The following is a 27,605-nucleotide window of genomic DNA, read 5'->3' as shown; positions in this document are numbered from 1 at the left end:
TGCGAAATCGATGAGATGTTTTGTATACTATGTTCAATTCAATGTCAAAGATTATCTGAATTTAATGATCCATATTGACCTAAAGAGGACTTGGCTTACATGCAACCGACCTAGACCTCAAGTGCATAACGGTGAATGCTGTGAGGGAGAAGTAGATTAAGTGGAAAATGCTCTAGTTCATGGTCATTACTTGGTAAGTGACTACTGTATAAGCAAAGAGCCATCAGTTGATGAGAGTGCTGCATTATGGAATACACTTCCTAAAACTGTGTCATCTTCCTAAAAGCAGGTGTGCAGCTCAGGTCTGCAGCATCTTTTGATAGCCTAGTGCTTGGCCATCATTCGTTCAACCAATTTTCATCAGCCAGTATGAACTAAGCAACAAGAACATTTTTTAGAACTTAAGGTTAGACTGATATTTTATAGATTTAGGATAGATCTAACTACAGACAATGGTTCAGGAATAATAAAATTCCTAACTAATTATCAAGGTAATAACTCTTCATGATTTTCAATTTGCTCTCTAAATTTATTTGATCTAGAAATAATTGACTTGGATCGACTTACATATTATCCTTTTAGATGTTATTATTCTCTTACCTGTAACAAAACAAATATAAAATTAACATTTTTGAGAAAAAAATTATATTTAATAAATTTATAAACGAGTGAAATGCACATTTTACGAATACCATTACATTTACACATTTCCAGGTTGGACATGGAATTAAATTGAACATGGAATATTTATTACAAGAATCTCAAGTGTGTGACTATAAAAACGTATCTGAGATAAACGCCACATGAGATAAAAATGTAGAACAGGCAAAACTTTTTAAGCAAGCTCTAAAAAATATATTTTAGACAATCCACTCTATTCACTGAAGGAATTTCCAGTGAAGAGTGTGATTGACGAGTAGTGACTTCTTGACGTGCCCCTCATCCTTGTGATGTAGGTGGTGAAATAAAAATGAAATGAAATATCTACTATTTTAAAATTATTCATTTCCGCAGTACAATAAAATAATGCAGACATTATCCCACAGAACTCAACAATAACATACATGTGTTTCAGAACCATCAAGTGCTAAGCAATAAAAACATTCATAAAAATGACAATGACATTTGACAAGAAAAACAAGAATTTAATAGGGCACTCCCTTGAAAAATTTTATCAGGAGGAATAGAGTGTACTACTTGTTTCTGTCAAGCCGATCTATTCTAATTCGCATCTGATAAATCGTTTGACAAGTTATAAAGCACTCGGCTATAGGCGTAATTTATCGGCTGTCCAACACTAAATTGGAATGAAAGATAAATAAAAAACGCCTTGACGTGGGCTTGTAGGGGACAAGTCACGCGGAACAAGGCCAGTCATGTGTGAGAGTGAGTGAAGTCGCATACTACACCACCACCACAACTAAATTGCGTATGAGATTTAGTGATAGGCGTGTAAAGATACTTTGGAAGAAGACCTGTCATACAGAATCTATACATGATAAGATTATGTGCGTTTATGTAATATACATTATAGTAAAGTAGAATATTATATCATTCAATCATTGGGTTGAAGATTTCAAATAGCATCTAACATTGGTAAGAAAAACGAAGAGACAAAAGTTTAAATCACTGAAACTTACAAGCATTACAATATTCTAAAACTTAGTTGACTCCTTAAGTATGTGCAACTCTCTTGTATTCAAGAACTTAATTTTTGGAAACTATTTTCATGTTTCTCACTGTAAATTCTTTAATAGATTGTGGATAGTTTGTGTACTATAAATAGAAATAAAAATAAAATTTCAGTACCCTTTTTTGAATTATTTTATCACAACATGTTTCAACATTGATGCCATTTTCATGTGATATATGAAAATGGCATCAATGTTGAAACATGTTGTGATAAAATAATTCAAAAAAGGGTACTGAGATTTTTATTTTTATTATATTTATATTACAAGTAGCCCTATACAGAAAAGAGACAGTTTGTGTACTCTCTGATTGTGGATCAACAAAAAATTATAATACTGAGAAATATTGTTTACTTCAACTACTCGTACACCTTCTGAAAGTAAATGACATAAATAAATTCAATTCATACAGAAGAACATCGAACATGCTGGAGATTTTTGTTTTCAAAATTTGTCTGAAGAAAGCCAGTACAGTCAGGCACTCAATTATAGCTTGTATGGCAGACTACTCTATAAATAGGACTCTCGAACTAAGAAATTCAACATTTCTGGAAGATGCTTGTCTTCTAGCTAAGTCTGCCAATTAGAACGGAAACTGGAAACAGAGAAGTCAATGATTTATCTTTATCCTGAACAAACGTTATTCAGTTATAGAAATATATATTTACTACTTACATAATAAGACGGTTGTTGGTCATAATTTTCAATACTTATCATGAAAGATAAAATATATGATGACCCAAATGAAATGATTACTTAATATAATTTCAAAATTTATATCTTATTTTGAGATTTCATTTAGTTTAATCAAATGAAAGAACAATGACTAGATGAGCATATGAAGTATTTTTACAGTTATAAAGTAGCAAAACTATTGTAAGAGTGAACGTTACGTTGTTGGAAAGTACATTAACAGAGAACAAATGATAAGTCACAACAAATATAATGACTTGACAATTTTGTTCGAGTGATGTGATTTTCAGATAGAATTATTGTGAAGATTTGTAGTTCTTATGAGCAATCAGTCCTGTGTAATGTGTCACTCAATTTGTTGGTAATGCGTATTATGGTTCAATTCGACTTCAGTACTGTGTGAAGAGGCTAATGGATGAAAATAATACACCAAAGAAAAAGGAAATGCAATCGTCTAGTAGCCATGGTTCATGACGATTGAATAGCAGTATCACATGTGTCAGATGCAACCATCGAATTATTACACTCAAGACATACTGGAGAACGAGGTGATGAAGTGGAGACGTAATGAAGAACAACTTGAAATATAATATGACAACGAAGATGGTGGACAAATGATGGGAGAGAAAAGAAAGAATATTGGAGGAAATTGTGAAAGAGAAAATAGGAGCTATAAAAGAAGAAGATGAAGCGTAAAACAGAAAAGAAGATACAGGTGATGAGACAGGAGAGGACACGGAAAGGATATAAGGGATAAGTGGAAATAGAAGAAACACGTAAGAGAAAGATGAGAAATTGGAAGAGGAAGTAAAATATTTTAAAAGAAGAAGATGAAGGAGACCAAAAGGAGGAAGGAGAGCAAGAAGAAGAGCAATAAACCAAGAAAAAATACAAAAACTAGAGGAACAAGAGGAAACCGGGAATTGAAAGAAAGGGAAAAGAAAAGAATGTAGGATGAGAAGTATGAAGAATATTAGAAGACAGTAGTGGGTGAATTATGAGAAGTGGAATGGAATGGGAAAAGAATATTCAAGAAAGAAAAGAGGGGAACGAGGGGAAGAAAAGGAAGAGGAAGAAGGATAATAATGATAACAAAATCAACAGCAGCACCAACAAAAATTAGAACAAAATTATAGGAGTACTCTAGTGTGTAAGACTAGCAGAAGATAGATGATATTTTTATAAGTAATGCTTGTATGTGGGAATCGGTTGGCTGATGGCTGGAGAGTAAAAATACGTGGAAGGAAATAGGGAGGGGAATGGGGATGGGGAGGTTTAATGGCGAGCCGTCAGTTTCCACGCGACTGCCTGCATGCAGCAACCCAAAAAGAGCAAGTTACAGCAGAAAAAACTACGACCAGCTACAAAATAATTGAAAAGTAAAGGGCGAGGAGAACAGGTGATGGAGGAGAAAATGAAGATGATGACTGAGGAGGAAAGAGGAGAAGAAGAAAAAGAAAAAGAAGAAAAAGAAAATGAAGAAGAGGAGGAGGAGGCTGATGATGGAATCACCACACCAGACAGACAGACCCACGTAGCGTAGGTAGTCAGGCAAGCAACCAAACTCATACCTGCCTGCGCTGGCTGGTTGCCTACAACAGACAAGACGACTCTCATTCTCACAGCTTCGTCGTCATAGTCACTTTCTAAGCTTGATTGCTGCCTGCCATCTCATCACATCTGTTATTATTAAGCAAAGAAGGAATTTGGCACCGGAAACCGCAGACCACATTATTTGGACTAGTGTGTGACATCCGCCTAAACGCGGACCCACGCAACCCGATTACAAAATTCCCACTTTCGGAAATCCGGCTTCCAATAAAATTATGTACTTGTACAACTCATCAGGAAATATTGTTCATTGGGAATGCAATTGAAAGAAGATGGAAGATGGGTTGAATTTCTTCCCAGGGAAAAATCAGTACATAATAATGATAGTGCAAAATTTCTTATGGATTTTTTTGTCGAAAGACTCTTACGAAAAGGTCTCTAGTACCAGAGATAAAATATTAGTTACTATACCAGATATTAGATATCTTATCATTTTAGGAATATTAGATATCTTATCATATTAGGAATTATCAGATATTAGATAGTAATTTTTTCTCTATGCTAATACCCATCAGGTCTTGTCAAACTGGACCATTGTTTATTGGCCAGTGCTTCATTATTGGAATTATTGCAGAGTTGGTATTATTAAGATATATTTCCTTCAGAATGTATAATTTCTAAATAAGAATTGAATCGAATTCAATAGCGAACGAATGTATTTTGTTAAATTAGTAAAATAATTTTGATTGAGTTAAAGAAGGATAAAGATGGTGTAAATCAGTCTTCTAAGCCCAGTTTCTCAGCAGATGTAGTTTCATCCACATCAATCTATCGAACAAAAGCAGATTTACTTTTTGCCAAATCGACAGTGATCATTTCCTCACCTCACCAGCATCGAATATATATTATCAACAATATAAAATATAAATATGTGTTCAACAACAAAATAATCTCCACTGAAATGAGAAAACAGGTTGATTTTATATCATAATGTGTGTAGCGGTACTCGGCAGATGAACCAGACACCACAAACGAGCAAACGACCTTTCTGAAATTTATCACAACAGGCTGAAGGTTGTTATTGTATACGACTGTTTCCAAGCGCCAAGAATTATTTATTCAAACATAACAGAAACTTTTCAAAAAACGCTAGCACTTTTAAAAAAGTGATTGGGTCCCTTGTAATCGAAAAAATGCGACTTGAGCAAAATCATGCTGTCAGGCTGGTACCATACTGTTATTGCTATTTATAATTCCAGCATGCAAATGAAGATAGAGTCCACCACCCATCTATGATGAAATTCTTTTAAAACTGTCACCATTGTTTGAATGGAAAGCGTTGATTTGATTTGAGAGGAATGCTGACTAAGTCTCACTAAAAGGCCGCTATCTCATTGATGCCAAAGCAGTCAGTGCTGCTGCAAGCTGCAAGGTAATCTACTAAAACCATAAATTACACCAACGAAGCAAGGCCGCCACTCGAAGCCTCCATCTCATTAGCATTTTCTATTTCCCAACCAGCAGATAACCACAGGCACAGGCACCAACCATTCACGACGAAATGTGTCACCTGTTTGCCAGGTCACAGGTAACCGAACACTTCCCATCCCCCAGCCAATCCGCCATAAAGCTGCATCAATTTAAACCCGAAAAAACAGGTGTGTCTGCCTTTTTAAGAAACATTCAGTTGATTTTCAGAATGAAAAAAATCCACACCAAACAAGGAAGTCTGAAATTGCTTTAAGAAAAAAGAGCATTCGAGTGCTAATATGATGATGAGTGGAGTGTTGTTTTAAGTACCTCTAGTGTTGTAAAAGGCTAAGATGAATTACACGGAAGATGAGATAATGAACATCACGATTTTAAACAGAGATGAGTACGGATCATTGAAGGTTAGTCAAGCAAACAATTATTACTATTTGTTATAAGGAAACGTACCAACAATTCAACATAGAAACGATAGCATTCAATAAAATTATGCAGATTTTTCATACAGAAAATTTTGATTACATGCATTAAAGAATCTTACTGAGCACAGTGGAACCAGCAATCAAACTATTATTATTCATCAATTTATTCAAAATAGATGTGGAGAGCCTCGACATTGGAGGTTAGACTACAAAAATCAAAACCCAGAATACAATTTTTGCCCAATAAAATAATTTGAACAACTATCATGATAAACGCGTAGTATGTGAGCTAGATTGCATCAAGAATTCCAATTTGAACAGAACTTTGAAATTACTTGGATATTATTTTAAATCAGAAATAAGAGATGTAAGGACATTCTAACAGAAAAGTTGATCGTACAGGGTTGGAACCTACTAACTTTAGTGGATTCCCTCCAACTATTGAACTCGATTTCTACTTACGAATTTTAAATACAGAAGAGTGAATTGTGTATTCGGTCAAGATAAAGCAAATTGAAAAATTAACTACATAACAATAACAGAAGCACTAAGAATTCTTAAAATACTGAAAATCTTCATTGGTCAGTTACAAACAGAAAAATCCTTGAAGAAATAAAAGGTAAAAATTATATTGGTTAGTTAGGAGTACCTACTAACAAACAATATTTTGAAAAGAAGAGACTGACCAAAAATATTCTCCTATTCTTTGATTGTGGGATAAATAATTGAAATACTTATACGGTAATATTTATTCCATTTCACAATCAATGACATTTCACAATCACTTAACTCCTAATGACAACATCAAATTAATGATTGGAAGAGAATCAACCCGATAAATCCAAAACGAGTTTTTTCCTAATTTTGATGATAAAATAGTCTAAATAAATTAAATATAATAAATTATGCTCACATTTAGAATCGCATCAAAGAAATCCACTCAATAAAGCCTATCAAATCAGCAATTTTCACAAAATGAAGAAAATGATCAAATTTGGAAAAGTTTTTTATTACACATAAAACTTAGACTGTCATGCAATATTACAATATCCAAAATTGGCATATAGTAGTCAGCTATAAAATGAAAGTTCACATACTAAATTATGAAGTGGAAACAAAGAGTTACTCTCTCTATACATGGAAAGTGAAAATTAAGTAATACGTTGTCTGCACACGATCAACGTGAATGCAGATCTTATCGCCAAAGTCGAAATAATTGAGAAGGTTGAGGAGAGCAGAGCAGTGCAGTTATCATCTCGCTCTGCAAACCTAATCACAAACAAGAGTTCATTAGTCCACCTTGACTTCATTTTCAGCTCATTTATGCTTAATATCAATCACTCGGCAATTAATTAAACGTTTAAAAGATTTCGTAGAAGATTGAATCGATTTTGTTTCTGAGATAACAAGTTTATAAGAAACTTGTCAGCAAATCATCTAATCAAAAATGAATTGAATTTTACCTGTGATAGATTAAAGTGGATTAAATGATGATTCATACATTTTTCATTTACTATTATAGTGAAGTCCACGTTATAATGGCAGTGGAGAAAGATAGGAGAACAACGTTGCCGATCCTCTGTCTTCTATAGACGGTAGCTGATACAGGTTATTGATGTGATAATAACAACTGTTCAATCTCGTTTGAAATAATCAATTACATTTTATTAAGCAAGAAATTATATTTTTCAATAGTTTCATAATGAAGATGAAATATTTTGTTAATTAATTATTACTTCTACATTGTTAAAAGACGATCTGGCAACAGAGCAAAGCGAGAAAGAGATAGCGCTATCCGCTTTGTTGAATAATGGACAAGGATAGCAATACCTAATCAAATACTGCCATTATAACGTGGACCTGACTATAGTATTGAATGAGTTCCTAAATGCGATCGTGGTTGTGATCATAGTCGCAGCAAACACTACATCTTGAAGCAAGGTGCTATTCAAAGCATAGAATAGCAATGACACCTTGAATTGCAATGCATTCTGTGCATTCATCCACAGAAAACTCATCCTTATCATCAAATACACAAAATCTGATAAAAAGAGGAATTGTACTTGAAGAGTACGAATATTAAGAATCTTCTCTCAAGATTTTTTTATTTACAGCACTACAGCCCAATATGAGCTTTAGCCGTCTCCACTGCAGCTCTTCGCTTCTATAATAGGTCCTTTGTAAATCGTCTTCACCCTCTCTACATTTCATTTTTGGGAGATCATCTGTTACTTCATCGTCCCACCTTATTCTCGGCCTTCTCTCGAAAAAATGCTTTCGAGAAATAATATAATACTATACCCGTGTTCAGTACAAAAATACCTTTAATGGGACACACGGGTAGCCTTGATACATTTAGCACAATATACATTTATCTATTGAAGACGTTTGATGCAACGGGGGTTGATAATACTCAGAGTATACAATGTATTACATTCTATACTGTCTGATAATACTCTATACTCATGTCCCCAGTCAATAAGTGGCCTATTTAGTTATCGACAGGCTGAACGACTGGTGAAGTGTAAAGTACCACATCGAATCGCCACAAATGCAACACGGCCGATCATGATGCGCTGCACTCAGCTCGAGAACAGACTGCAATCCATTCCACAAACTCATCCCAAGTTTTCACCCCTTCTTCACTCGCTTCTCAGTTTTCTCTCTCACATACACTCTCTCTCTTTCTTTCTCTTGACACTTTCTCAGAAGTGGCCAGTGTGTCTGAGCATGGATCGGAATCCTCATGCTTGCCAGATACCTGTATCGTATTATATATGGGCGAGATGCGCTATTCAATTAATTACAGAGCCGGGATCCGTTATTTGATCGACGTTACGGTAATGCCTGACTATGTGTGCAGTGTGCTTTGATTCAAGTTCCATCATAACTGCCTTACTACACCGCACTCACCGCACCGCTTCCGGCTTCTCATTTGTATGTATTTCATCTGATCTAATCAATGAACATGATTAGATGCTTGTCTGTAGGTATGTGACGATCTACGGAATCATTTGGCGGATAAGGAAAGGTTTTCATCGAATATTCTATGCGAAAAATATTGAAATAAAGTCAAAGTTATAAAAGTTTCATGTAATTCTCCTATATAGTGGAGAGATCTGATACTGAAAAGGATATTAGAAGGCAAGCAGCAAACTATAAAATCATCTAAAAACAGTTAATAGGTGTGACGTGTGATGTAGACTATGATCATACAGAGATTAAAGTATCAATGTGAAACTTGACGAGAATAAAAACAAAATAAGGACAATAACAGCTCTCAAGTTTTAATTGAAATACCAAAGTTGAGGGGATGATTGTAGATGAGAAACTGGAGATGTGTACATGGATGGTTTTTAAGATTCAATCACTGTGGTTTTGGATGGTTGATTATAAAATTATTTCCAGGAAAGAGGAACATATGAAACTGCCAGTCAACAAGGCGACTCATTACAACGAGGTGGGTGGTTTTCACTAGATGGCTAGTTTTCATAATATTTCTTAAAAAAAAACTTTTTTAATAAGGAAGATGTTAGAATAATTATTGTAAAAGCGGAATTTCCAACTTTTCTCAGGTTGAAAAATACGATACTGATGCCAAATGATCCAATAAAATACAAACCATTCTAATATCACATCACAAAAACGAATCTTTCATTCTAAAAGTGTACATTTTAGCGAAGTGGCACCTAGTGATAACAATCGAAATTCTCATTGTGGTCACAATTTGAGACTGAGTTTGGTTGGGCCGCAATCAGCTACGTGGACGGAGAACTCATTTGGAATAGTTTCAGCCGAGCTAAACACCAACTCGTTACGAATTACTTGAACTGAATTCTATAACAGCTCGAACCGTTACCGACACTACTTTATTGTTCTAGAACAAAAACACGGCCAACTTTACATGGAAATTGCAATACTGGCTTGTACTGTGAGCTAGATGGATTAGCCTACTACTTCCTACAATTATTCTCAGCAGAGTTGTTTGTTGGAAAAAAGTCGAACCACACACTCAGCGCATGGAGTTTCTGAAGAAAGCGGATGAAACATTGAAGAAATGTGGTAAATGGGGAAAATAGTGCATTATAATAAAACTGAATGTAAAGTGCGGAAGTACTGCTTATTATGGAGCACAATATCAGTCATTTTGTTCTATTCAAAGTATGTATACAATCTAACATTTTGTTGGAAGTTTATGGTTTAAATATAGAACAGTAGGTTTACTGCTCAAATATGTAGGCTACAGAAGTACCGTTTCACCAGTCAAAAAATTATAAGACTAGAAACATAAGTCAAGGTTCTAAGGACAAGAAAAGTTTTTTAATAGGGTTCATTCAAAAGCTATTTATTACTGAACAAGGTTAATAGTACAAATACACCAATATTTATATTGTATATTGTATCTGTTTTTGGTTTTTTCCTGTAAAATTGGAGTATTTATCTCCGTTATCTTCCTGTAAATTGGTGTTAACCGTTTGAAGATGAATAAATAATTAAATAAATGAATAAATAACTAAAGAAGGAATATCTTACATAGTAGTAGTAGATTGGGTGAATTGAAATTGAAAGATCGGAATATACTGTCAATACAAATGGCCACAGGTAGAAATTTCTGAAAAATGCATTGAGACAAGTTTTAGATTTCTTTGATTTGGTTCTAGTTTTTTTGGTCAAAAACAATCCATAAAAATAAATTCTTGGTAGTACTGTATAACAGAAGAAGGGAGACACCAGAAAAAACAAAGGAGTTTTCTTGAAGTCTTCAAAAACTGATTATCATGCAATTACACTTACGAGTGTGTTGTATTCCAAGTTCCTTGGAATGACTGTCAAAAGTTTAAAACACTAGACTTTCTAACAATTACAAAATGGATTAGTAAATAGAAAAATCCTCAAAGTTCATAAAACATTGGATTAAGTCGAAGTTTGAAACATCAGCATGTGAGTTGAATTTAGTTTTCATGTCTCAAATCATAGCTCTAAAATGACTACAGATTTTCAAAACGGTACATCAGTCCATTTATAAGGAGTTCTAATTTTTATCAGGTTTAGCAGCGTTTCGTGCAATGAAATCGGACGAATATGAAACAGGAATCCTGAGCGTGGAACCAAGCCGGGTGTGGGCCTAGTTATTATTGCAGTCATCTCAGCACTCAGCAACATGCTCTACAATGCCAACAAGCGTTTCAAACAAAACATGCCTTCCGTCATTTTCTCTCATTCCAGTCGTATTCTATATTTTTCATCTAATGACTACGCCGCCATCTTCTACTAAACTGTCTCCTAGTCAGGTAGCTAGTTATCTTTAATAAGCGGAAACCACTTTCTCAAACTATGACCGAATTGAAATGAGAACAACACAGTAATGTTTCGTCAACTATCCAGAAAATTTCATTGTTTAGGATCTGGGACAAAATCTTGCAAAGATCAAAACTGTGAACATAACCTATTTTGACTCTTTGAAAGGAATAAGTAAAGGAATTATAGTGAATGAACTTATTGTGAAGAAAAACATTTTTTCCTGAAAAAACTCTTGTTTCCTTTTTTCTTGTTTTAGTGTTTATAATAAGATGAATTGCAGTCTTGTTTCATTTGAAAATTCTCTACAAGAAATTCTTAGAAATATACTCTCTACTAGAATTAATATAACACTATACCAGTAATATTAAATTCAAATCATTTTTTACTTCAAATTCATTCAACTAACCAAATATAGCATTCCCGTATGTCAGCAAAAATAGCATCAGTCATAAAGTCGTACTAATTTACTAGGTATGAGACCCATTGATGGCATAATATATCAGGCACGTTTGAGCTCCCGTAGAGGAACTCCCACCAATAAAAGCAATAAGGATATTTTTACAGTAAACAAAGATAGGGAACCAACAGAAGAAGCACATATTCACAGCTTGTTCAATTATCATTGTTTTGAAAAACTTACAATATAATATACTGTAGATATTTAATCAAAAACTGTACTGATCGACTAATCGTGTATAGTGGGCTAAAGAATCGTGATATCGTACAAAAGTTAGAGAAATTGCATCATGTTAGAATATAGTATGAATGGTTTAAATCCCATATATGCCAGGAGAAGCCTTGTAAAATAAAAGGGTCAATTAGCAATCTGACTATAGGCCTGTTACTACAACGTCTATGAATGTGGGGTGTGCCACGTGGTACGTCCTTTGGAACGTAAGCTTCGCTTCAGGTTGAAATCTTATCACTTGGAGAACGAGAAAATCACCGATGATTTAAAACTCATGCTTCTGTTGGAGATAAGCGGTCTTTACACGAATAAGCTTTTCATTGTCGGTGCACTGTGCTCGTCCAACCGAATCAGAGCTAATCTACATCGTCCTGTTCTACTGTGGCATAGATTGCAGTTTTTAGTCAAATGCGGCAGTTTTTCGCGATCAGAGTGAGTGAGTGATAGATGGTGTAGAGGAGAGGAGGAGGAGCAGCCAATGGAAACTACGCATTGCTGCCGTAGAGAAATCTTGCATACCAGGTCACGAAACTGTAAATTACGTCTACTCTCTCTCTTATGCGCGATCGCCAGTACAGTGTCTGTTTGTACTCTCGCATCACACTATCATACACTCAACCGAATTTACTGATGAATTGACACTAGTTTTTAAAGGTAGCATACCACAGAAGCAGAGGTTTATGTTTCCTCAAAGACATACTGTACTTGGAACTTGGACTTTGGTGAGCAGTGACCGACACAAATAACCAGGATTACAGCTGAACTGGAACCGAAAGCGAAAGCAAGCTATGAGAAAGAGCAGTCGTTTCAGTCTTGTAATAATATAAATTTCGTCAAGGATTCACAGCTAACACAAAAATAAGGGAGCCATGAATAGAATACACACAATGTATAGAGTAAGTGTACACTAGATGAATAGATCAATTGAACTCATCTTGAATATAATTTTACATTTGCAATACAGAACGACTGATTCTGAAGCGTATTGCAGATTTTTCAAGTAGTCTATTAATTTGAAAGAGAGGTCTGAAATTTGGTCATGGCGAGGACACTGTAATAAGAGTTGTTAAGTTGTAATTATTGCTTTGTATTACAATTTTTATATATAATTTTTACTGCTCCAGTCTTGGGTTCGATTCCTTTTCTACCTGATGGCATATACTGATTATTACATCATCCTTGTCTTCACTACCCAGGCAGAGCTAATGAGCTTTGAAACCATCTATGAATCAACAAATAATAATTTTCACATTTTTAAACTATGTGAAAAACTGACAATATTTTCTAATGCATTCAATATATTATGTCAATATTGTGGATTCAGAAAGTTGGTATACAGAAATATTTCAAAACTTGATAAGCACCAGCACTCATACTGGAAGTCGGAATCCACAATTTGGTTTTCAAAGCATTTACATAAATCAGACTCGAGTGGAATCATGTGGATTCACACTTGGATGCTAATGTGACAAATTAACAAATTAAACAGAAAAAAGGAAAGTGGATACCGCTCAAGAACGTCACAGCAGCCTTGAGAAAATTACTCGAGAAGTTTAACCACAAGAGAATCCCTATATACCTTGAAGACCGATATGTTGATCAATCTATCACAAAGAAAAATCAACCAGCGTAAAACTGATTGAATCTCAATCTGGTTCGTCAATACCATCGACTTCTTTTGATCTTCAATGGTCAATTTTTATTTTGTACAGTAATCCAGAACTCGTTATAATAATTATTATAGTTCAGTATAATATTAGTTAGTACTGTTATACAATATTCAATAGTAGGAAACCAGCAACAGATCAGTATTAAATATTAAATTGCATGGCACGAATAATAGAGTTTCCAGTAGCAGTCTGAATTGCTGAGCATTGTGAGTCCATTCTCTACATTGTAAATCACTTTCTCTTGCAGCTTGTAGTAACGCTACGTTCATGCTTGACCACTCTTGGAAAACTTGAAAAATGTGTAATTTCCGGCAATTATTACAATACCAATGTTTTTAGTTGATGTGACAATATTTAGCTCAAGAAATATTTCCTGAAATTTAATGAGCTGATATAAGTTGAAAAAAGAATTGAGAAATGTATTCAGGAAAATATTGTTCATAATAGACTGGAAACTGGTTCCTTGCTCGAATTTCAGAATCATATGAAATCACAATTAAATTGCACATTAAATTTTGATGAGCAATTTAAATTTAAGTTCTACATTGAATCTCGTGAGAAAAGCAATTGAAAATGTTATAACTTGAATATTAAATTAAATGTTACAACTTGATTAAGAATTGCTGAGGAGGTAAGTATCTTATCAGGAAACTTGCAAATTTTGAAATAGCTTGAAGAAATGAGTTCCAACAAATGAACAAAGCATGGCCTGAAATTATACAATGATTTCAAACAGGTGAAAGTTATAACAATAATAACCAGCCAGTTAACTCACTAATATGGCCTTAAACGTAATAATCATTAATACAGTTAGACCTCTAGATAAACTTCAAGTTGAGAGTTAGAAGTATTTCCCAAATAATAAAGATAACTAAAAGCGAAAATGAATAATTATCAATCGTATGGTCTATATTTTTTCAAGTTTGGGGTTCACTTCTGGGATCATCCAGATGACTTATAAAGAAAGAAATAATGTTATCTTCAGGTTTCGATGACTATTTAGTTAGCTTCAACCGTCTGCAAATAATTATAAGATTTTACCGCCTGGGAAATATTGTAAGATTTATATCGTCTATCAATCAATCTTTTGATGTCAATTTATTTCAATCTTTTGATAAACATGTTATAAGTCGTAAGTTATTGAATATCAATCAGTTTATAGACCTATGAGTTGAATCTATTATTTAATGTCACTACATTTCTAAGAATAACTGAATAGAGCTAGTTTTATATCCGGTGCAATAGAAACAGATTTGCAATTTACGAAATTGGTCACCTTCAACTTTCTAAGCGACTTGACTTGCCGTAGATACGTCGGACCGGTTCCTCAAACAATTAAATTTCGTCTGAGCGAAATTTTAAAACATAATAACAATTGGCAGGTTGAATATAAACGGCAATCAACCAGTAGAGAGAAACCACCATGATCAAGTTTCTAGTAGGAAAGTACCAAAACTGGGTTTAGATTTCGCCAACTACATGAATTTGACGTTATTATTGCTTCTTTATTGATAAGCAATCCTACTGAGCTCAAGCCTTTATTAAAACGAATACTACATCAGAAGAGTTTAATTGCAAAGTGAAGAAATTACAACCTTTTTTACATCCACATTTCATTTGAAACTCAATAATAAAGTATTAGAAAGGAGATTGAGAAACAAGTATAAAAACTTTTAAACTTTTCAATCTGAGTACACTGGATTCAAATTAATTTTACTCTCAGGATAAACTACGTAAGCCTACATTAAAAAAAATTCAAGAGACAATAAACATTAATTAATTATTAAATTGAATAGTCTATCAAAACTGAGATGATTTTTAACAATCTAGAATTATCGATCTAGATTTCCCAGATTGTAAAAAGAAATAGTCAATAATTGCTGGGAATTCAAAGTGATATTCAACGATTTGAACCTGATAAATTGGATTGTTGAATGACAATTGAAATTCAGTGAATTTTACTGTACAACATTCCTTTTCCTCCTATTTTATTGGGTGATGAGTGGAGATGATTTATGATTTCATATTTGGATTCATCTTTTCATAGTTCAATATTTTTTTGGAAAACTAGAATTTTTAAAAATTAAAAATGTTTATGTATAAACTTCTCAGGTGTTCAAAAACTTCTTAAAACCTTTGCCTGTCCCTTTGTGAGGCAGGAGTATTATTATCTTAGTATGTACTATATAATCATATGATAATGGAAAGCTATATTAAAAACAGCTATAACTCCCTTGTTTTCGGGTATTTTTGAAAATGGGACTTACGCTTTAAAGAATTTGAGGTCGCTGAATCCAAATCCGAAATCAGAAATCTTCTATCTATATTTTTAAGGAAGTTAGACTTTGAGAAAAAGTGATGAGTCATAGGTTTGAGCAAACGTCGGCATAGTTGTTGGATCTGTCGGCTTATTCGTAAGATCCCCATGTGAAAGTACAGGAGAGCTGCAAAATATGAAATATGATCTTCCGTAATATGATATTCCAGGAGCGAGGTCTCTGCCGTGTGAAACTGGCCTACCGGTACTTCTGTTCTATAATTGCCCTACTCAAGTAAGAAAATGATAAATATGATTATTTGTTATTGTTTTTATAAAGAAAATAGATATTCCCAAATTATAAAATGTATTCGCTCTACTCTCAAATTCAAAAGTGATACAAAAATGATGTTGACAGCTCTATTTTCAAAACCGCGAAGTCATCTAAAGAGTTAGAAACTACGTTGAGAAATGTTAATGTATTTTGTCTAGAACTTATAAACTATAACTATAGTCTGTAGTGACGTCATAGTGATTAGAAAAGGTCCTTCACCTTAACAATGGATCACCTATCGTCAGATGAAATCAATTTAATTACATGCAAGCACGTACCACATTGTCTTCAAGCACTCTGGGAACTCCTTATCGCACTACCTTAATGGATTTACTGAATTCTTCAAACGTAACATTGTGATTGATTGTGGCTCAAGTGGCTCACCTGAGCTGGCAATGCAATGCATAATAATGTGCAAGGTGTGAAGTGTGAACCAGAATCAGTGTTCAGGTCCTAGTGTAGTAAATCTCGGATTAAACTATTGAACTTTTGAATAAGAATAATAAACTTTAGAATAAGATCCAATAATCGAGTAGGTGTTGCTTTCAAGGAGTAGAAGTATTGATGAATAAAAGGAATATAAAAGGGTAGTGAAATAAAGAAATCCAAATAGTAAAGACTCACGTTGAATTCAAACCTTGCCTAATTAAACCAATAAATTAATAAATAAACTTATCAAACCTTGAATGGTCTGAACGAGTACCCAGCACAATGCTGAGGGATTAATCAAACTTGTAATTATTTCGTATGAAAAATGATGGTTTAATTTCCAAAAAAATGGCTTTTCACGAGAAATAATATTACGGAATAGTAACAAGATAAAAACCCTTTATTGTGCTTGATGGAGATTTAATATTTATTTATGCATTCATAAATGGACAATAAAATAGTGCAATGCATGAATACAACTTTCCGAGCACCATTCTTAAATGAGTGGTTCATGAAGAACACTGCAAGTGCTCTAAAATAAATTTTGATTAATAAAAATTTCATGGCAGAGGCAGCAAATTTCTTCTACAGATAATTTACTATTCCACAAGTAAATTTTAAAATATTACAGCACAACTTGCTAAATCTTAGGTCTCATGTGGAAATGCAACTCTTATCATTGAATAAGAATACAAGAACAATAAATGCGGTACAACAAATCTTCTTGAAACGGCTCTCTCTTAGTACGATATCTCAAGCCTAAAAGATGAAAGTAACGAGTAGAATGGTAAACTTTTTGTCATTGCTTCCTATATTTCTGAAGGTCAAATGCAAGCATTGATAAAAAGCAGGACGTATAAACAAAAGAAAGTCAAAGCGATTAAATGGGAATGATTAATATTGTTGGAATAGCATCCACACTACTCAAGGTGTACCACCATACTATACTATACTCCATGTACCATTGAAAATGTCACACGGAACTAATGTCACATATCAGCAGGCATTTCCTTCTCTTCTAAATTCAACTTCAGCTGTGAAGGCCAGCAACGTAAGGTCACACATGTGTCACATCACGGGGAGGTTTTTCGCAAAGAAAGTTTAAATGGCATCATAGTCTCCCTGATGGTTAAATTGCACAAATGTGTGAACAATTAAACATAAATTATCACTGTTAAACGCTGACTGAGTCAATGGATTTGAGAATATATGAGAGAAGGACATGAGTGGCTAGTAAATCTGTTTATTTTCACTTTTCTTCCTTATTATCCAAAAGCAATAAATCATATTTTCTCTCACAGGCTCAACGTAGACTGCATCCACGACGTACCGTGACCCCCCCCCCCAACCAAGCTTTTCGAAAAAACTAGAAGACTTCATTCTTCATCACACGGAACGTTCTCTTGGGAGGAAACTCATTTCCTAGTTTTCATTCTCTTTAATCCACTCTTGTCAATGCAAATCTTCTTGATAGCAATACAATTTGGAAAGTAGATACAATAATGGATAATGGAATGGTTATTAGGTTATAATAAGATAATTATCAGTCCCTTATTCATAACTTTCTGCAGAAAAACTTAGTAGATCCTTTGTAGAATAACGTAATAAGCTCCAAACAGCCATTTGTTAGTTTAAAATTACACCCAGAATAATATAAATATTCAAAGCCTTTTAATTTTTCGCAAAAACTAACAAGTTTTATAGTTTTGCAAATATGTAATGAACTCGAAATATTGTGAGAAGAAAGTGAGATCGTATCCGACATTGAATCGATGTAAAAAAGAAATCGAAACAGCATTCCACGTCGATAACCACAAAATATCAAAATCGATTCAGCTGCTCACCGAAAACGTCGAGTTACATAAAAACCACATAGAAAGTGTTTTTATTCAACAGTTTCCAATCTTCACTCAAAAATGATTTCTTACTGGAAAAATAATTAAATACGTTATTTGAATCCTTTAAAGCGAGTCCGAAAAAACCATTAGATAAATTTTGAGAAATTTCATCTATTGATTTTTCGTCCAGTATCATAGATCATAGCACTCAACATTTTGCGGTCTATTAAAGAATTATTTCTGTCTAAAACTAGATAAAACATGTTAAAAAAGCTAATCCAAATAACTGAGCCAGCTTGACAAGTTTACTACCCATTATTCGTTCAATTACAAATATTGAAGCATCATGATAATAAGAATGAATAAACACATCTAACTTGAACGAGCTCTTAGTTTGGATTCCTGAATTTTGGCTTTCGTATGTTTCATGATAACTACCCATGGACGTCAAATTTCGAGCATATTATAATTTCGAACTATTCTACAGATTGAACTCGTTTGCCAATCTGCAGAAGAAATTAGTCAGTGGGTTCTCATGTCAGGTGGTCCCTAATATAATTTTTGATATTCAAACTAATTATATGATTAAAGTTTTTTTACATGGAGAAGTGTAGGTAATGAATTTCGAAAACATAGAAATGAATATCATGGAACATGTCCACAAACTTTGAGCTGAACTGATAAAAATTGAGAAGGAAAATCTGTGAGAAGATGACAGACAGCGCAACGGAACGCCATCTATGCGCTACCTTTAATATCCATGTTGAGAGCAACGCAGCTGCGGCGAATCAACTTTCACTGGATAGTCCACAGAGCACAAAAACCACTTCTCCAAATATTCGAGTGGAGCTGAGTCCTGAGTGACGCCCTCAGGACAAACAGATATCATAGGCCACATTCTCAGCGTTCAATTCTCTTTCAAAACAATCTCAAAACTACCTGCTGTCGCAATGCTATGCTAAACAGTCAACAAGGAGTATGCAACTGCAAAACGACCACACAATCTGGCTTATCTTGGAATGTGTTGGGGAAAACGTTTGTCAAATTAGAGCAATAATGTGAGTTTGAAATTCAAAGCTGTGATTGATCATAGATGTTAAATTAGCGCAAACTGGTGAAGGTACTCAGCAAAATTGATTTGGGTAGAGTATAAAATAAATTTTGCTGATTACCTAGTAACATGGATGCTACACTACAAATTTATAATTTTTTCCACTGTAGAATTCAAATCTACAATTTTCTCTTTTCAATAGTTGAATTCTATCTGTTCTATTGCACTTTGTTTCTTTCTTTGTAATAACTTTTCAAATGAGAAGAACATCTCAAAAAATGTAGCCTATACTGATTTTTATTTTGGAGTTTGAAAAATATAAGTAACCTATTGAAAGATTTTTTTTCTAGTGTAGATTTGTTACCATCAGCAACTTATTTATTGAAAATACGTATAACGTCTCAAAACATATAAAAAAGTGTAGTCTATAGAGTCTAAACCTTTACGAAATGTCATTTTTCCAACTCTAGATAAGTGAATTGTTTAAATAACATATTCGGGCTAGTTAGGATCTTTTCGTAAGGGAACCCTCACCAATAAAACTCCAAATTTACTCATTTTATGTGAATAGCCTCTCAAGAATAATTTATCTTCTAGTTTTCTTCTTCTTCTTTGGCTAAACCTTATCCGAATCAAAATACTGTCCATCTCCTCCCCGTTTCTCCAACCCTTTTATGTAGATAATAATCTCCGCCAATTTATGTAGATGCATAACAATATAATTATCTATAGTTATTATATTACAAATTACTTTTTCATATCATATACAGTTCAATAATTATTTTCTTAGTCTATATTATTTAAATTCATCTATAATTTTGCTGTATTGTAAGCTATTGTATATAAGTGTATAAGCCAGTATATATTGTAATCTACATAAATAAAGTACTCAATCAATCAAACCCTTCTCCCGCAGATCAGCCTCCACTCTTTCTCACCACCTCATCATCGCATCATTGGCCTTCCTCGCTCTCTCCTACCACCCAGATACAAATCCTGCACCCTCTGACCCACATAATCATCCTCAAGTCTCTGCACATGTCCAAACCACCTCATCATGGCCTCCTGCATCGTCCTACCCAATATTCACGCCCCAACTGTACCTCTAATCACCTCATTACGAATCCTATCCTATTCTTGTGACTCCACACATCCATCTTAGCATTCTCATCTCAGCCACTTCCATTTTATTCCCTTGCCTCTTTGAAACAGGACAGGTTTCCGCGCAATACAACATAGCTGGTCTCACTACCGATCTACACTTTATCCTTCATCTTACAGTTCACTCTCTTATCACAGAGCACACCACTCATCCTTTTGCAGTTGAACCATCCGCAATTCAGTCTATGCTGTATTTCTGCATCCAGATCACCGTCCCTTTGCAAGCGTGAACCCAGATACACTCACATAAGATTTGAGTTGGCTTCCATCTAGTTCAACAGTCAGTTCCTCCTTCTATTTTTAATTTATAATTTATCTGCAAGTTTCGATGAATTCTAAACTCCTTGAGTTCTAATAAATGTAAATAATGTCTTGAAAATACAATTTTTCTAAACACTTTTTGACGGGACACCATCCATCGATTCATCTATTCAAAATTGATGAATGTGAATAACCTCTGGAGCCATGTAAACTGCATTTCCTTCGCGAGCTTTGATTGGGTGCACAGCGCATCGCATTGTGAGAGGACTGGAGGGGCCAGTGGGGCGGTGGCGGTTGAATGCGGCTGCGGCTGTTGACAGTTGAATCGGTTCACAGCGCCCAAGTCAACGCCACAAAAAACTGGCGCTGCCTTCTTTTTCTATTTGCACAGCACCACCATTGCTCAAACATAACGGCAGCAGGCTTTTTTATTCAGCCTGCTACATCCACGGCCCATGCCTTATATGCCCATCTGATAACCACCATACAAATTCATCGAATTCCACACCAACTCACACTAGCACAAATAATAGGCCTTACTCACAACGCTCCTCCTCTTTGTTAGTGTTACAGGTAACCGCTTTTAATTATTTGGGATGACCATCTTACTCTCAAGAAAAAAAAATGAAACCATTCATATCATGTTCCCAAGATATGTACATGGATAGATGGATGAATTCAATAACATTCACTGCAATCCTATTCAGGAATACTCAGGACGCTCATAATAATTAGAGCTGGTCAAAAATTTAACCCAGTATAGAAATGAAAACAAGAAAAGATAAATTCACAATGATGATTTTATATGCATGGTATACAGTATTTCACTTTTTACAGTTTTTTTTTGTGTGATGGCTGAATAAAATGTATGGACAGATCATCGGAATATGACTATACCATGGTTGAGAAGAGCTATGATATAAAAAATATTATTATAGAGCTGAATAATATAGTGTGAGCGTATGTTTACTTAATACAGAAAAACGCTTTGTTGTTTTCATGTATTTTCCTCTCAAGAAACTGTGTTGGGCCTGAAATTGTTTTAGGGAAGGAATGTATTGCAAAATAAATATTTTTAATTAAAAGTTTATTATTGGGTCTCCTTGGACGAGATACGGCTATTCAAAAACATGGGCGGATACTGTAGTGTTGCTTTACAAACGTCACTTATTTATTCACTAAAGCAATCGAATTTTTATAATCAAAAATGAGCCACCAATAAATGTATCACTCGGAGTCCAAGTTGATCTTACTTTCATTGTCACGATTGAAGTCCAATGTGCAATGTTATTGATGATCTAAACACTGTTTTGATTTTTATAAATTACTTTACCTCACAGTAAAAGCAAAAATTCAGCTATCCAGCATAGCTATTATTAGAATTAACATGCCTGAATGGTGTTGTTTACAATATCAAGCAGACGTCATGCTAATTATAGTTGAAATCCAAGATAGATAATGTAAAATCAATGTCATAGAGGCAACCGGAACAGAGTCAACTGGCCGCTTGCTTATTTCAAACTTCCATGATATTGAAAATATTATAATAACATAAGATATTATATTTCTTTCTAATATTTATAAAAACACAGATATTCGCTATAACAGGTATAGAGAGTGAAGAAGAGAGAACTACAAACCGGTTCTTCATTATGATAACAAAATTGAAACAACATTTTTGAAAACTTTATAGTAATTCCAAATGAAAACACAAAGTAAGTTTTTTGGAGTTGGTTTTGTACAAAAAGACGCCATTTTGAATATACAGTACCTACTGTGTTTTGGACTCACTACCAATAACGTTTTCCATCTTATATTAAATAGTATCATATTTTGGTTATAAATATTGTTGGAAACTTATTTTATTGGAAATTCAACTTTTCGTTTCCAAGATTGAGTGTATGATGTAAGAGACGTGAGACCACAATCGAACAAAAGCTTAGCGAGTTATTAGTTTGGACTAGAGGTTTTTGGCATTTCTATTTTGGACAACTATTGAACGCTTTAAATAATCAGCTTCGAATTTTGAAAACATAAGGACCCGTTTATGATGTACGGTACACTACAGTTGCGATTGCGCGGAGACGAGTTGTAATTGAACGTGGAATAATGAGCGTTTTTATGAACTGCTATGGTGAGGCCCGCCCAGGTCGAGGATGACTGATCTGCAGGCCGCAAGTGTACTGCGGTCAGAAGGTACAATGATTCTTATGGGTTATGAGAGTGTTTATGAACTGCGGTGCGGGCCGCACCAGCTGTCAATGCTGCCAACATCCATCCCTCTTGGCAGAGCGTTGGCAACACTAGAAATTGACTTTTAAAAAATCAAAAATACGGTAGGTGTTTTCTCAGGAAAGGGAATAAGCACAGAGGTTGCCCGGGATGCAAAATTCTCCTTGGACCGGGCCCATGGTAAAATTTCCAAGGGCGGTAAGTAGTCTTATCAACAAAAATTATTTCTCTTACCCCTCATATATTTCCTCTGCTGTTCAATAACCTTTGTGGTTTACAAACTCCCTCCTCATCAAAAGTAACTTGAATTGAACGCTGATAAGCTATCGATAAGATAAGTTAAACTTCATGCGCCTGCTACTCGTTTTTGTAAGGGTGACCACTTCAAGAGCCAAATTCCTATAAATACCATTTGAGTTTAAAAATTGGTTCCCGGTGGTTCGGAACCCACCTACAGCTGTAAGTCCACTCATATGTCAACATCATCCGTCTCATTAACCACACACACAAGCCTAGAGCTCATGTGGGCATCATCCTCTACAAAAAAACCTTGAGAGTTCTACATTTTTTTTAAATAAATTGGCAAGACAATAATAATATGTATGCTTTGGTGGTTGTTGTCCTTGTTTTTGAAAGAAATTGTTTTGTTCGACATTTCAAGAAAAAAAAACGGTACGGTACTTGGTCAGTGCGTGGAATATTATAGGCCTACTGCAGTAATAAAAGTATCCAACAACGAAAGCAACAGTCCAGCAGCAATAGATTCAATAAACAGGTTTTCTACACTGAATATGGTAGGTCTGTGCAGTACAATAATGTTTTCCTTCTTTGCAAACAACTTGCAGATACCGTACCTAGAAAGTTGTCAAGGTTACAAAGAGGCGGCGTAAAATGGGTCAGATATTTGTCTACCTGTTGATTGACAGCAGCAATTGCGCTTTGAAACTGAAATTTCATTGACACTGAAATAAAACAGCAACAATTTCAATTCAATCTTGAGATGCTACCGTAAACCTACGTCCAAGGGTCCAAGATAATTCAAGGTCGTGTGGACCAGATCAAAAATAAACATTGCAATCATATGGTTAAGCTTAATTTATTAAGCCACAAACTTAAATAAAGTCTCTCTTAAAAAATTTGTCAATGTTTTAAAGACTTCTAAGCTTGTAGTTTTAGTCTTCAATCAAGTAAGAATATGATACAAAATAGATTAACCTGCTTAAACTTACCAAGAAACTTTCCAAGATAACCTCGAAGAAAAACAACGGTGTCAGAATTCCAATTTGTATCCTTGAAATTTATTTAAAACAAACAATAGTTGAAAGGCCTTGACTAAAATAAAACAAATAGTTTTCTATGTCCACGTTTTAAAGTTAGAAACACTGCACCTCAACACACACTGAAACTGAAAACACAAAACAGAAACAGCTTTGAGCGTTGTTTACAACTCTGCGCTAAAACTATGAATGGCGCACCGCGCAGCGCATGAAAGAACAGTGCACGCAGGCGCAGGTGGATGAGTGGAAGTGGAAGGTACCCGGTGACGTAACTACTTGCACCACTACACTCCTTCCACCAATCACGACACATCTTTCAAGCAAGACATTCAAATGATCGAAATGCAATGCATGCCATCAATAAATTTCATACAAATGTATTACCGTATTATATTTTATTGAAATCATGAGTTTTTATCGGATAATGTATGATAGGTACTATTATATTCATTCTATATGTTAAAAATTGTAAAAAATATGTCAGCGTCAATGATGTAATAATATTATTGTCCTGAAGTATTGGACGTCTGAAGCAATGTGTGACTCAACACCGTGTGAGAATGGCTTACTTTGCGTTTTTCGAGTCCCTTATAAAATACTATCTTCTTGTATGGGGCAATTTTCCGAGTGTTGCAGAAATATTGTTAGGATTATCAATGCTTCAAGAACCGGCTACAAGAACTTGTAGAATTTGCTGCGGACTCATGGACTCTATGTTGTATCTGAGGTGCCCACTAGAGGAGATCGCTGTTTAGATAGCATTGCAACAAATATGGATTACTCGAGGTTCAGAGTACATGTTACTGATTCTCTTGTTGCTGATCATAGTGCAGTAATAATGGTGTCAGCCAACATCCATATGGTGAGTGAATCTTCTCGGTTTCCTACTTGGTATTGCCATTATTCAAGAGGAGCTATAGAAGGATTGATGAAGGTACCCTCCCTGGATTCAAAGATGCTGTGTCTCAGGTCAACTGGAATAGTGAACTACAGGGGGGAAGAACCTGAAGAGGCTTATAATAAGTTTTTTGGCAAAATTGATGAAATATTTAATTTATTTTTCCATTGAAGCTTTTAAAGCATAATTTTAGGTCTAAAAATAAGCCTAAGAGTAAAGCTAGAATAGTGAGATCTTGGTTTTCACCTGAGTTGTCCAGGTTCAGAGGCTTGCTACTGATGATGAGAGACAACTATGTAGTCAGTACTTGTCCAATGGAAAAATAAAACTTATTAGTCTAGGCTACCTACATGTATTGTATTCTAAAATGAAGAACATATATAAATGTAAGGTCAATTAAGCCAAAAAGTGTGCCAATGTTGAGATTGCAAATGCACCAAACCCCTGTAAAGCTGCATGTAATCTGATAAACAGAAGCAGGGGTCCCTTGAGAGCATCTGGAGTTGCTTGTGAGGCTAGTCCTGATGAGTTCAACGAATTTCTTCTGCGAAATATTGAACAGATTGTCTCGGCTATACCAACTACAAATGAGAATCCAGTAGGTAGTGTGAAGTCAAGAAGAGTGAGAAAACTTCATTGGCAGGAAGTGACACCAACTGACATCATAAAAATTGTGTCCAACTTTAAAACTTCAAACAGCAAGGATATCTATGGAATGACTACTCTCATGTTGAAAGCCATTATATTGGTGTCATCGCCTGCCTTTGTGTGAGATTATGAACAAGTGTTTGAGGGCTGGAATTTTCCCTGATTTGTTGAGAACTGCGCGCACAGTACCTATCTATAAGAAAGGAGATCCTTGCACCATGAATAGCTACAGACCTATATCTGTCATTCCAGTTTTTGCCAAGATCTTTGAGACTGTAATGAAGATGCAGCTGGTGGAGTTCTTCGAGACTAATGAGCTTTTCTCTGATCTGCAACATGGTTTCAGAAAGAATAGGTCGACCGTGACAGCAGTTTCTGAGCTTGTTGAGAGAATTCAGGAATATTTCGAGGGAACCAACTGCCTGTCTCTGACATTATGCGACCTGAGTAAAGCATTTGACTGCATGTATCTCATGAAATAGTGATTGTCAAGATTGAGCGATATGGTGTGGGTGGTGCGCTGTTCTTCGGGCTCTCAAATCGTACTTGAAGAATCGAAGACAGGTCATATCCATTGGAGGGGCAAAGTTCATGGGCACTGTCTATAAATCATGGTGTCCCTCAGGGCTCGGTTCTGGGACCTGTAGGTAGGGCACTGAAGTTTGCTGACGATACCACATTGATTTCTTCTGGCCCAGGTACAGCAGGAGGCTGATTTGCTGTTTGATGCTGCTGGAGGTTGGTTGGAAGCAAATAATAAGTTGCTACTGAATGTGGAAAAGACAGTGGGTCTGTACACTGAGTCGCGGTCAGGCCATCAGTGCTCACAATGTGTCTCTCCTTGGATTTGCCATTGATCCAAAGCTTACCTGGGTGTGCCATATTTAGGGCATCTGTAAGAGGTTGTCACGAGTCACCTATTTGCTTAGGAAGTTGACGCAGTTGGTGAGCAGGCCCTACTTGCTGGTAGTGTACCATGCGCTTTTTCATAGCATCCTGAGCTATGGACTGCTGCTGTGGGGTCATGCTTCTGCATGTGAAGATGTCTTCAAGCTGCAAAAGAGGGCCATCCGCATTACTACTTTTAGTGGATTTCTGGATCATTGTTGTTCTCTCTTCCAATCCACAGGTGTAATGACCATCTACAGTCATTACATTTACTTGTGTGCTGTGTATGTGCGAGCAAATCTTGAAAACTTTAACACGAGGAGTGACTTCCATGGTCACGACACTAGAATTCGAGGTCTCATAGATGTGCCATATCGTCGCTTGTCAAAGATCCGTGATGCATTTCCTGCATTGGCCTTGCGGATCTTCAATAGGCTGCAGGGGATTTGAAGATGTTGAACACACCAGCATTCAACCTGAGACTCAAGTGTTGGCTTAGGAGAGAACCGTTTTATTCCATTCAGGATTTTTTTCTCAACGACTTGGTAGGCCTTGTCTGACGTGTACTGCCATCTCGATAAATGTGAAAAATTATATATTTTCAACACTTGACGCAACCCATCCGGCATTGGTGAAGAGGAAGGTAATTCAGCTAATTCAGGTCCCTTGGATCACTGTAAGCCTATATTTATAAAATTAAATATTAGACGGTCATCAATCTCTACATCTTTGGACTTGCTGCTTACTCTTTAAAGAAATTACCAGAAACAACTCTTAATGAACATGTCCAATCACAAAGCACACGTAATAGGGGTAAAATGATATTT

General features: G+C 35.2%; 1 protein-coding gene across 2 annotated transcripts in view; it reads right to left on the bottom strand.

The window, feature by feature from the left end:
* The window catches only part of LOC111051599 (rho GTPase-activating protein conundrum), an 82,873-nt gene extending 58,313 nt beyond the window's left edge, over positions 1 to 24,560 (bottom strand). Inside the window, exon 1 of one of the 2 annotated variants that reach the window (XM_039420139.1) lies at positions 24,297 to 24,560. The gene's annotated coding sequence lies outside the window, so the exon portion shown is untranslated. Of the gene's footprint in view, positions 1 to 567; positions 602 to 24,296 lie in introns of those variants that run through there. The other variant, XM_039420144.1, reaches the window with a different exon arrangement.
* Positions 24,561 to 27,605: the final 3,045 nt, after the last annotated feature.

This window comes from Nilaparvata lugens, chromosome 1, assembly GCF_014356525.2.
Source record: "Nilaparvata lugens isolate BPH chromosome 1, ASM1435652v1, whole genome shotgun sequence".
Lineage (NCBI taxonomy): Eukaryota > Metazoa > Arthropoda > Insecta > Hemiptera > Delphacidae > Nilaparvata > Nilaparvata lugens.
The sequence above is the reverse complement of the archived record's forward strand: the minus strand, read 5'-3'. Positions and strand labels throughout refer to the sequence as shown.